Here is a 13,056-nt window from a genome sequence, read left to right as displayed (position 1 = left end):
CCCTAGAACTTAGAACTGCTTAAAGCTAACTAACCTAAGGACATCACACAACACCCAGTCATCACGAGGCAGAGAAAATCCCTGACCCCGCCGGGGATCGAACCCGGGCGCGGGAAGCGAGAACGCTACCGCACGACCACGAACTGCGAACCCTACTGCGATCCCCTGACTTAAGCCCTCGCGGGTTTTTTATTTATTTATTTAACCTGATCAGATTAGGGCCATACGGCTCTCTCTTACATCGGACCAGTGTTCCACACATGCAGCATTTTGCACATCATAGTTACATCGTGACAGTAGTTTGAAATAAGAAAAATAGATTAATCTAGTGACAATATGAATAAAGAGTAAGACCTAATAAAGTAAATACTGGCAGTATTTTTACAACAGCTGCTATACATAAAAATAATAATACTAACAGTAAAAGTAAAGAAAAAATGAAATAGTAATGGTAAAGATGAGAGAAATTGGCGATAGTAATGAAGATTTGTGCAGATGTACATTAATATATTGGTATATAAAATACATGTTTACTGGTATAGCGAGTTTTGGGGAAGGGAGATTTAAAGAGGCCGCATCAGTTAAGAAAAAACGAAACTGAGGAAGATCTAGTGGGAAAGAAGGAAGAAATGGGGTGAAGTGCATTCATGTACAGAGGAAGGCATTACTGTTGCTTAAGTAGATACGTCATTAACTGTTTTTTGAAGCCAGACATGTTATTATGTAGTGGAACAGAGAGGATTTTATTATGATGGCAACGTGTGTTTCTGTCATGTTGTTCAGACAAGAGCGTTAAGGACGAGGAGAGATATGAGGGACAGTGTACATTTATAAGGCAGTAGATGAGACAGAGTGTATGGAAATCCCTGCGTTTGTCTGCACGCAGCCAGGACAGTTGTGCATATGCTGGTGAAATGTGATCAAAAAGTCGAATGTCACCGGACGCAGACATTCATGACTAGTTCCAGGCTTCGCGAATTTTCCGGAGAGAGACCTTGTAGGATAATATCGCTGTCGTCAGTGATTGGGAGTATAAGCGTTTGTACTAATTTCTTTTTCAGATCGAAAGGGAAGAGTTTTTTATATTTTTGTAGGGCATGAAGGGCTGCTGATGCTTTTTTGCACACTGCAATTACGTGCTCTGTCCAATTTAGATTTTCATCTATTATTACTCCCAAACTCTTTGCTGAGGGGGAGAAGTTGATATTTGTTCCATTTAGGATTAGAGATAGTACGGATTCCTTATGTTTTGGGCTAATCAGCTTAGAGTGACCAACAGGTACCACTTGGGTTTTAGATGGGTTGAGTTTTAGTCCTATGTTCTGTGCCCATTTTGATAATTCATCGAGGTCAGCACTGAAATTTTCAGTAGCTTTCTTAAGATTGATTGGTTCTGCACTTAGATACAACTGAAGGTCATCAGTATACATGTGATGTTTGCAGTAGGTCAGCACCGATGACATCATTGACATACAGAGAGAAGAGTATAGGACCTAATACTGAGCCTTGGAGAACGCCCGACACTACCTGCCGCCATTGTGATTTTATATTCCCGGACAGGACGCGTTACTGACGAGACGTCAGACCAAAAACTGCGTTTTATTGGCAGTACACTTAGAAAATGTAACAGACCTACTAAGGAGACTGCCTGCACTACGCTTGTCCGTCTTTTAGAATACTGCTGCGCGGTGTGGGATCCTTACCAGATAGGACTGACAGAGTACATCGAAAAAGTTCAGAGAAAGGGATCACGTTTTGTATTATCGCGAAATATTGGAGAGAGTGTCACAGAAATGACACAGGATTTGGGATGGGCATCATTAAAAGAAAGGCGTTTTTCGTTGCAACGGAATCTTCTCACGAAATTCCAATCACCAACTTTCTCCTCCGATTGCGAAAATATTTTGTTGACACCGACTTACATAAGGAGGAACGATCACCAAGATAAAATAAGGGAAATCAGAGCTCGTACGGAAAGATAGAAGTGTTCATTCTTTCTGTAGTATACAGAGAAGTTGCAGCATTAGAAAATTGTAGCGAAATGCAGGAAGATCTGCAGCGGATAGGCACTTGGTGCAGGGAGTGGCAACTGACCCTTAACATAGACAAATGTAATGTATTGCCAGTACATAGAAAGAAGGATCCTTTATTGTATGATTATATGATAGCGGAACAAACACTGGTAGCAGTTACTTCTGTAAAATATATTGGAGTATGCGTGCGGAACGATTTGAAGTGGAATGATCATATAAAATTAATTGTTGGTAAGGCGGGTACCAGGTTGAGATTCATTGGGAGAGTGCTTAGAAAATGTAGTCCATCAACAAAGGAGGTGGCTTACAAAACACTCGTTCGACCTATACTTGAGTATTGCTCATCATTGTGGGATCCGTACCAGATCGGTCTGACGGAGGAGATAGAGAAGATCCAAAGAAGAGCGGCGCGTTTCGTCACAGGGTTATTTGGTAACCGTGATAGCGTTACGGAGATGTTTAATAAACTCAAGTGGCAGACTCTGCAAGAGAGGCGCTCTGCATCGCGGTGTAGCTTGCTCGCCAGGTTTAGAGATGGTGCGTTTCTGGATGAGGTATCGAATATATTGCTTCCCCCTACTTATACCTTTCGAGGAGATCACGAATGTAAAATTAGAGAGATTAGAGCGCGCACGGAGGCTTTCAGACAGTCGTTCTTCCCGCGAACCATACGCGACTGGAACAGGAAAGGGAGGTAATGACAGTGGCACGTAAAGTGCCCTCCGCCACACACCGTTGGGTGGCTTGCGGAGTATAAATGTAGATGTAGATATACGAGACTGGAATACTAGAGAATTGTGAAGGTGGTTCGATGAACCCTCTGCCAGGCACTTAAATGTGATTTGTAGAGTATCCATGTAGATGTAGATGAGCGAAACCATTGCACTGCACTTGGCGAGAAATTTAGGCCGCTAAGTTTGTCAAGTAAGATGTCGAAGTCGACAGTATCAAATGCTTTGCTGAAATCTAAGAAACAAATGATAATCGCTTATTGTCTATCCATGGCAAGATTCAGGTCATCTGTTACCTTTATCAGAGCGGATGTTGTGCTTCGATGTTTACGGAAACCTGACTGGTATTCGTCTAGTAGGTTGTTAGTAGTTAGGTAGTTGGTGAGCTTGTCGTGGATTATGTGTTCTAAGGTTTTAGATAGTGCAGGAAGAATGCAGATGCGGCGGTAGTCAGAGGGTACAGTGGCAATGTCCTTTTTAGGCAGCGGCTTAATTTGCCCCAGTTTCCAGGCCTCAGGGAAAACACTTGTGATTAAGGAATCGTTGAAAATGTCTGTTACAGAGGGCAGTAGTGGATCAATAATAAGTTTTACCATCTAGATAGTGATGCCACCATGTCCAGCAGATGTTGATTTAATCCGCACGATGGCTTTCTTGACAGTATTGCAAGTGACGTGTTGTAGATAGAATTTTTCTTTGCTAGAATCGTTCATCCCCATGACGTAATCAATAATTCTCTGCTTTTATTTTTGCCGTTCAATTGTGGTTGTAGGTAAGTGAAGAATCAGTTTAGTTATTCAGCTGGGACCATGGGATTTGCTGCAACTTTTATTTTGCCTAAACCGAGACTACGGAGATTTTTCCACAGGATAGCTGGTCTACGTCTATTGTCAGTTAATGCACGGACATGCCTGAGCTTAGCATTTCTCACCGCTTGACTGACTATGTTTCTTTTCTGCTTGTATAGAGTATGATTTTAAGGTGTAGGGTGTATCTTGTATGCTCGATGTGTAGCGTCTCTGAGATTCATCAGCTGTTTTAGTTCGTCAGTCAGCCAAGGTGCAGGTTTCGTTTTTACTGTTCTGGTCTTTATTGGAGCATATTTGTCATATAGTTGAGTAATTTTGTTGGTGAAATCCTGAAGTTTTTCATTTATGTCCATGAGGGGAGTAGAGGTCATCCCCCAAACTATTTCTTGTGCCTCAGTTTCGAGCCCAGGCAAATTTATGCGTTTGAAGTCTCGGTATGTAGACAGTTTTTGTTTCTTTTTAAGACATTCTAGTGAATACTTCATGAAAATAATGTCATGTTCAACTCAATTTCTAAATTGAAGGAAACACTTCACGGCAGTCGCTTCAGTACTGCTACAAATGCCGGCCGGAGTGGCCGTCCGGTTCTAGGCGCTACAGTCTGGAGCCGAGCGACCTCTACGGTCGCAGGTTCGAATCCTGCCTCGGGCATGGATGTGTGTGATGTCCTTAGGTTAGTTAGGTTTAAGTAGTTCTAAGTTCTAGGGGATTAATGACCTCAGATGTTAAGTCCCATAGTGCTCAGAGCCATTTTTGAACTGCTACAAATTAGTCGGGCAACAGACTGCACTGCTCGAACGGTCAACACACCTGGCACTGCTAAGAGTATCCTGTGACCTCCACATCGCTGGCAGTGGGTTATACACAATGCTGGTGCCTGCGTTGAAGGTCAGTAAAACTTTGAAACACGTATCTATTTGGTACGAGCTGTAAATAAATAGTTGCCACTATTAAAGTCCCAATCCTCATATATATATATATATATATATATATATATATATATATATATATATATATATATATATATTTCCACAAAGAAGACTTCCCGAACGATCGACATTTGTCGGTGTTCACCAAAGGTTTGTTTCATCATAATTTTCTACTTTTACTCGATTATTTTGCGACTCATTTGTAACAAAATACACAGTAGTTATCTTTACCTCTAATTCTGTATGCGAAACTTATGTCTGTTCTGATGTGGTTTCGTTTTATTATTAAGTAAATCATGACAGACTACAGCTTACGAGTACATATTTAAATTGCATAGATTGAAATATACTGGCTCTTTACTACCCCGCTCGGAAGGCAGAGGCCCACAACGCGAAGAACGTACTTTGGAACCTGAGGATGGACCGCATCCACGAAGATCGTGCTTATAGTACTAAAAGCATCGCCCGCCAAGTGGGTAAATCGCACACTGTCTTTCATCGCACTTGAAAGAGGAGTGTCTGCAGCCATAACACATTCAACGTTTACAAGCATTGCAAGAGCATATTATTCCCCGCGACGAGAACTCTCGAAGTGGTTTTTGTTACAAAGTGCGCAGCATGATTTTATAAACAAAACACTCGCCACAGATGAAGCGTGTTTCACTCGCGACGGTATAACCAATTTGCATAAGATGCACACGTGGAGTGTCCAAAATCCGCACCACGTAGTACCAACACATTTTAAGCGCCGTTTTTCCGTAAATGTATGGGCGGGTATAATCGATAATTACAGTATTAGTCCTTACGTCTTACCTGTGCGATTGACTGGTAACAATTTCCGAACCTTTCTAGGGGAAATATTGCTACCAACTTCATTACAAAATATTCTGCTAGCCGTACGTCATAACATGTGGTTCCTCCACGGTGGTGCTGCATCCCACATTGGTCACAGAGTGCGAAGATGTTTGAATAGACGATTCCCAGGACGATGGATAACACGTGGTCAACGTAGATGGCCAGCACTCAGCCCTGATTTAAATCCACTGGATTTTTCATTTTAGGGCAATATGAAGGAATTATTTATGATCAGCAAGTAAATAACGTGGACGAACTTAAGCACAGGATGTTCGATGTTGTCAAGGCCATAGATGCAAATGTGCGTGGATGTGAACAAGTGCGAAGAAACTGGGTTCGCGGTAATGAATCATGTGTCGAATAGAATGGTGGGCATTTTGAACACTTATTGCAGTATTGGTGTAACACGAAACATAGTAATGTGCCTTTCATTTTCGTTACGGTACTGTTGTAGAAAGGGAAAATAATTTCAATTTAATTCTCGTTACGTACTGTATAAAGCGGAAAATGTTAATTGTAATTAACACACAACAAATTACGTGATATTTGGTTGATTTTGTACTAAGGGAAACACATTGTATTTGATGTTAACTTTTCTTTTCTATCACGACCTTCGTTATGGTAATATTGTAAAAGAGAGCACGTCCAGTTGTACTTAATTCATTGTTTCCGTAAACCGAATTACATGTTACTGAAAACCCAGTATCTGTTTACATTGCTTCTTTCGGTAGTATCTAGCCGGCGCGCCGTGTAGTTGTATATACACTCCTGGAAATTGAAATAAGAACACCGTGAATTCATTGTCCCAGGAAGGGGAAACTTTATTGACACATTCCTGGGGTCAGATACATCACATGATCACACTGACAGAACCACAGGCACATAGACACAGGCAGCAGAGCATGCACAATGTCGGCACTAGTACAGTGTATATCCACCTTTCGCAGCAATGCAGGCTGCTATTCTCCCATGGAGACGATCGTAGAGATGCTGGATGTAGTCCTGTGGAACGGCTTGCCATGCCATTTCCACCTGGCGCCTCAGTTGGACCAGCGTTCGTGCTGGACGTGCAGACCGCGTGAGACGACGCTTCATCCAGTCCCAAACATGCTCAATGGGGGACAGATCCGGAGATCTTGCTGGCCAGGGTAGCTGACTTACACCTTCTAGAGCACGTTGGGTGGCACGGGATACAGGCGGACGTGCATTGTCCTGTTGGAACAGCAAGTTCCCTTGCCGGTCTAGGAATGGTAGAACGATGGGTTCGATGACGGTTTGGATGTACCGTGCACTATTCAGTGTCCCCTCGACGATCACCAGTGGTGTACGGCCAGTGTAGGAGATCGCTCCCCACACCATGATGCCGGGTGTTGGCCCTGTGTGCCTCGGTCGTATGCAGTCCTGATTGTGGCGCTCACCTGCACGGCGCCAAACACGCATACGACCATCATTGGCACCAAGGCAGAAGCGACTCTCATCGCTGAAGACGCCATTCGTCCCTCCATTCACGCCTGTCGCGACACCACTGGAGGCGGGCTGCACGATGTTGGGGCGTGAGCGGAAGACGGCCTAACGGTGTACGGGACCGTAGCCCAGCTTCATGGAGACGGTTGCGAATGGTCCTCGCCGATACCCCAGGAGCAACAGTGTCCCTAATTTGCTGGGAAGTGGCGGTGCGGTCCCCTACGGCACTGCGTAGGATCCTACGGTCTTGGCGTGCATCCGTGCGTCGCTGCGGTCCGGTCCCAGGTCGACGGGCACGTGCACCTTCCGCCGACCACTGGCGACAACATCGATGTACTGTGGAGACCTCACGCCCCACGTGTTGAGCAATTCGGCGGTACGTCCACCCGGCCTCCCGCATGCCCACTATACGCCCTCGCTCAAAGTCCGTCAACTGCACATTCGGTTCACGTCCACGCTGTCGCAGCATGCTACCAGTGTTAAAGACTGCGATGGAGCTCCGTATGCCACGGCAAACTGGCTGACACTGACGGCGGCGGTGCACAAATGCTGCGCAGCTAGCGCCATTCGACGGCCAACACCGCGGTTCCTGGTGTGTCCGCTGTGCCGTGCGTGTGATCATTGCTTGTACAGCCCTCTCGCAGTGTCCGGAGCAAGTATGGTGGGTCTGACACACCGGTGTCAATGTGTTCTTTTTTCCATTTCCAGGAGTGTATATATGACCTTGCTGTGCGTTACCGACATCGACGTTGCGGTCAGGGAAAGGTAACGGACGAACCGGAGTCATGTAAACATCGGACGTGTACAACGACACGGCGCGCCGTCTAGTTACTGGGTTTTCAAGAACATGTAATTCGTTTTACGGAAACAATGAATTAAGTACAAACAGACGTTTTCTCTTTTACAACATTACCATAACGGAGGTCGTGATAGAAAAGAAAAGTTAACATCAAATACAATGTGTTTTCCTTAGTACAAAATCAACCAAATACCACGTAATTTGTTGTGCGTTAATTACGAGGGGCGTTCAGAAAGTAAGCTCCGATCGGTCGCGAAATGGAAACGACTATGAAAATCCGATAAAGCTTTGCACAGATGTGTTGGGTAGTGTCTCTAGTATAACCCCAGTTAGCATCACGTCGCTCTTCTCATTTCTGAGCTCGCAGTGAGTGCGTAAAGATGTCTAGAAAATAGTGTCTGCCGCCAAGTACGAGGGCCTGGTGAGAAATTTCGCCTGAAGCTATGCAGCTAGCATTACATAACTGTCGTGCTGTTTCTTCTTCAAGACAATTCTCAGCCGCATTCTGCAGGGGCAATGAAGATGCTCCTGCATCGTTTTCAAATGGAAATGTGAGATTACCCACAATACAGTCCGCAATTGTCTCCCCCTGAGTTTCATCTCTGGTCACATGAACCGCTGTCTTTGAAGACAACATTTTGACACAGACAACGAGGTGTAGGCCAGCGTGGAGAATTGGCGGAAAGCACTGGCGGCTGCCTTCTATGATGAGGCTATTGAAAAGTTGGTACAACGCTATGACAAAAGTCTAAGTCAGAACGGCGACTACGTAGAGAAGTAGCTGAAAGGTGTAGCTAATTGTTACAAGTAAAACATTTCTGATGTTCACTGTGGTTTCAATTTGGCAATCAATCGGAGCTTACTTTCTGAACAGGCCTCGTACAATCAACATTTTCCGCTTTATACAATACGTAACGAGAATTAAATTGAAATTATTTTCCCTTTCTACAACAGTACCGTAACGAAAATGAAAGCCACATTACTCTGTTTCGTGTTACACCAATATTGCAATAAGTGTTCAAAATGCCCACCATTCTATTCGACACATGATTCATATATAACGGTATAAGCTGCCAAAATTATACAGACGATACGATTCGGTGTGCTTTAAAAAAAGTCTAATGAAACGTGACGGAGAAATAATCGCAACTCCAAGAAAAGTTGGTAGGCGTGTTTTTATATCCGAAAGATGATGTCTATTCAGATTTCGCGCCAGTCGCATAAGAGAGGCGCTAGTAGCGCCACTATGAAGACGCAAATCGAGTTTGCTTTAAATATACACTGTAACGGTAGTGAGCTTTAGTTGCCTTTCAGATGAGCTGATGTTAGTTTAAGGCGACAAAGACACAGTTATGAGCAACAGTTCGCACCAGAGCGACACAACGGACTGTTACAAATCGGTTACTGCAAGGACAGCTCCGAACAGACGCCCCGTAACGTGCGTTCCACGGACCCCAAACCACCCCCATTTCCGTCTTCAGTGGTGTCAAGCGAGGGATCATTGGAGGGCAGTATGGAGGCCTCAACGCCAGTGATGGCTGTGCGTTGGTTAGGAGGTGGCCAGTTGAGGGCCTGCAACCAACCTGTCTCCGTGCTAGACACAGTGGACCTACACCTGAGGTTACGGTCTGGGGTGCGTACGTCAATCTGGTGATTCGACCTGTTGTGCTGCCATCCGTGAACAGCATTCCAGGGGGTGTTTTCCAACAGGATAACGCTCTCCCACGTACGTCTGTTGTAACCCAACATCCTCTATAGAGTGTTGTGCCTTGGCCTCCTCGATCACCTGATCTGTTTCCAATCGAGCACGTATGGGACATCATCGGACAACTCCAGCGTCATCCAAAACGAGCATTAACTGTCGCTGTATAGATCGACCAAGTGCAACAGGCACGGAACTCCATCCCACAAATCGGAATCCGGCACCTTTACAACACAGTGCATGCACGTTTACATGCTTGCATTCAATATTCTGGCGGCTGACGGTTATTTATTTACCAACATTTCGCATTCGTGGAGTACGCGGCTGAGTATCTTGCCCGACTCTCTTTCCTGCATTTCGGAAGAAAAATAGCCCAGTATGACACTCTTGCCAAACGTTCCACGCCACTCTTCATTTAAATCGCCCTGCGATATCACACCAGTTCTCCCCCAAATTTGGACGATGCGCTTCTCACCAACATCACTGCACTCTTTCAAGCTGGGCTGCTATTAGCACTTTCGAACTCCTTAATCATTCCTCCCACTTACTTTATGTCATATTTATTTTTACAACCACCTTCCGCAATGCCCGACGGTGCTGCTCGTCAGTACACGAGGGCTTGCAGGTGTTGCTTTAGCTGTGGTTGCTTCTTCTCGTTTACGCTTCACAATCACGTCACCAACATTCGACTTGCGCAACTTCAGAACTTTTGAAATGTCCCTGATGGATTTGTTACTCAGGCGACATCTAATGACTAGTCCACGTTCAAAGTCACTGAACTCTCCTTCTATTTCTGCTTCTCTGCTGACAAACCAACACACTCATCGCCTCCTTTTACACTGGTCAGCCCACCTTTCGTGACATACAGTGGTCAGTTCCTCATTATGCAGGGGTGTTATATGGTTTTGATAGGATAGTGTACGTGTTATAATGTAACCCAAAGAAATACTCACAGAAGATCTTAATCAAAGGCAAATGATTAAGTTCAAAGTTGATTTTCATTAAGTCCACCTCCGACTTCAACACACTTTCGAATTCTCTTTATAGCGTCACGTGTAGCTCTTCTGAGGTTATTTTGGCGTTCTTTAACGCATGTGTAACATCCGCTACATTTTCGTATCGAACACTGGCACATGCAGAAATTCTACGTGTGTTTCTTATAGGACTATGTCTTGTTACTGTTGTTGCGGTCTTCAGTCCAGAGACTGGTTTGATGCACCTCTCCATGCTACTCTATCCTGTGCAAGCTTCTTCATCTCCCAGTAACTACTGCAACCTACGTCTCTCTGAATCTGCTTTGTGTATTCATCTCTTGGTCGACCTCTACGATTTTTACCCTCTACGCTGCCCTCCAATACTAAATTGGTGATCCCTTGATGCCTCAACACATGTCCTACCAACCGATCCCCTCTTCTCGTCAAGTTGTGCCACAAACTTCTCTTCTCCCCAATCCTATTCAATACCTCCTCATTAGTTATGTGAACTACCCATCTAATCTTCAGCATTCTTCTGTAGCACCACATTTCAAAAGCTTCTATTCTCTTCTTGTCCAAACTATTTATCGTCCATGTTTCACTTCCATACATGGCTACACTCCATACAAATACTTTCAGAAATGACATCCTGACACCTAAATCTATACTCGATGTTAACAAATTTCTCTTCTTCTGAAACGCTTTCCTTACCATTTCCAGTGTCCATTTTATATCCTTTCTACTTCGACCATCATCAGTTATTTTGCTCCCCAAATAGCAAAACTCATCTACTACTTTAAGTGTCTCATTTCCTAATCTAATTCCCTCAGCATCACCCGACTTAATTCGACTGCATTCCATTATCCTCGTTTTGCTTTTGTTGATGATCATCTTATATCCTCCTTTCAAGACACTGCCCATTTCGTTCAACTGCTCTTCCAGGTCCTTTGCTGTCTCTGACAGGATGACAATGTCATCGGCGAACCTCAAAGTTTTTATTTCTTCTCCATGGATTTTAATACCTACTCCGAATTTTTCTTTTGTTTCATTTACTGCTTGCTCAATATACAGATTGAATAACATCGGAGATTAGCTACAACCCTGTCTCACTCCCTTCCCAACCGCTGCTTCCCTTTCATGCCCCTCGACTCGTATGATTGCCATCTGGTTTCTGTACAAATTGTGAATAGCCTTTCGCTCCCTGTATTTTACCCCTGCCACCTTCAGAATTTGAAACAGAGTATTCCAATCAATATTGTCAAAAGCTTTCTCTAAGTCTACAAATGCTAGAAACGTAGGTTTGCCTTACCTTAGTATATTTTCTAAGATAAGTCGTAGGGTCAGTATTGACTCGCGTGTTCCAACATTTCTACGGAATCCAAACTGATCTTCGCGGTCGGCTTCTACCGGTAATTTTCACATGTGTCATCACCTGCTTTCTTTGGGATTGGAATTATTATATTCTTCTTGAAGTCTGAGGGTATTTCGCCTCTCTCATACATCTTCCTCACCAGATGGTAAAGTTTTGTCAGGGCTAGCTCTCCCAAGGCTGTTAGTAGTTCTAAAGGAATGTTGTCTACTCCCGGGGCCTTGTTTCGACTTAGGTATTTCAGTGCTCTGTCAAACTCTCCACGCAGTATCATATCTCCCATTTCATCTTCATCTACGACCTCTTCCATTTCAGTAATATTGTCCTCGAGTACATCGCCATTGTATAGATCCTCTGTATACTCCTTCCACCTTTCTGCTGTCCCATCTTTGCTTAGAACTGGTTTTCCATCTGACCTCTTGATATTCATACAAGTGGTTCTCTTTTCTCCAAAGGTATCTTTGATTTTCCTGTAGGCAGTATCTATTACACCCCTAGTGATATATGCCTCTACATCCTTACATTTGTCCTCTACTCATTCCTGCTTAGCCATTTTGCACTTCCTGTCGATCTCAGTTTTGAGACGTTGGTAGTCCTTTTTGCCTGCTTCATTTACTGCGTTTTTATATTTTCTCCTTTCATCAATGAAATTCAATATATCTTCTGTTACCCAAGGATTTCTACTAGCCCTCGTCTTTTTACCTACTTGACCCTCTTCTGCCTTCACTAGTTCATCCCTCAAAGCTACCCACTCTTCTTCTACTGTATTTCTTTGCCCCATTCCTGTCAAACGTTCCCTAATGCTCTCCCTGAAACTCTCTACAACGTCTGGTTCTGTCAGTTTCTGCTACGGTCGCAGGTTCGAATCCTGCCTCGGGCATGGATGTGTGTGATGTCCTTAGGTTAGTTAGGTTTAAGTAGTTCTAAGTTCTAGGGCACTGATGACCTCAGATGTTAAGTCCCATAGTGCTCAGAGCCATTTGAACCATTTGAATCTGTCAGTTTTGACTATGTCTTATCAAAGGAATAATGTCTTCCACTTCATCCACACACTGTTCATTTGCATTGTCAGATGAAATATGACAGGTTGCCACTGCACCAGTCTCACTCAGTTTAGTGAAAATAAGCTTGACTGGTACTTTGAGGTTAAGAAATCGTCTACCATATTCTGCACAAGGAGCAGCAGCTTTTCCATTACAAAATCCGTGTACAAGAACCATATCGGCATACTCAGAACTTGTAAATACGTGCGGCATGCTTACAAATGTCAATCATTCAATAAACCCACTGCAACTTGATTAATAATACACGAATGAAAACTTGTCTCTAATCAGCTATATCTCTGTACCCAATAAAAGTTGGACCATGTTATATAGAATGTTTTATTCGAC

The 13,056-nt window shown here is 43.9% G+C and overlaps 1 protein-coding gene across 2 annotated transcripts in view; it reads left to right on the top strand.

Moving 5' to 3' along the window:
• The window catches only part of LOC126470415 (uncharacterized), a 462,727-nt gene that overhangs the window by 372,026 nt on the left and 77,645 nt on the right, over window positions 1-13,056 (top strand). The gene's annotated exons all lie outside the window — the stretch shown is intronic.

The sequence above is a fragment of the Schistocerca serialis genome, chromosome 3 (assembly GCF_023864345.2).
Source record: "Schistocerca serialis cubense isolate TAMUIC-IGC-003099 chromosome 3, iqSchSeri2.2, whole genome shotgun sequence".
In the NCBI taxonomy this organism is placed as follows: domain Eukaryota; kingdom Metazoa; phylum Arthropoda; class Insecta; order Orthoptera; family Acrididae; genus Schistocerca; species Schistocerca serialis.
Note: the sequence above shows the minus strand (reverse complement) of the source record. Positions and strands in the feature narration are given on the sequence as shown.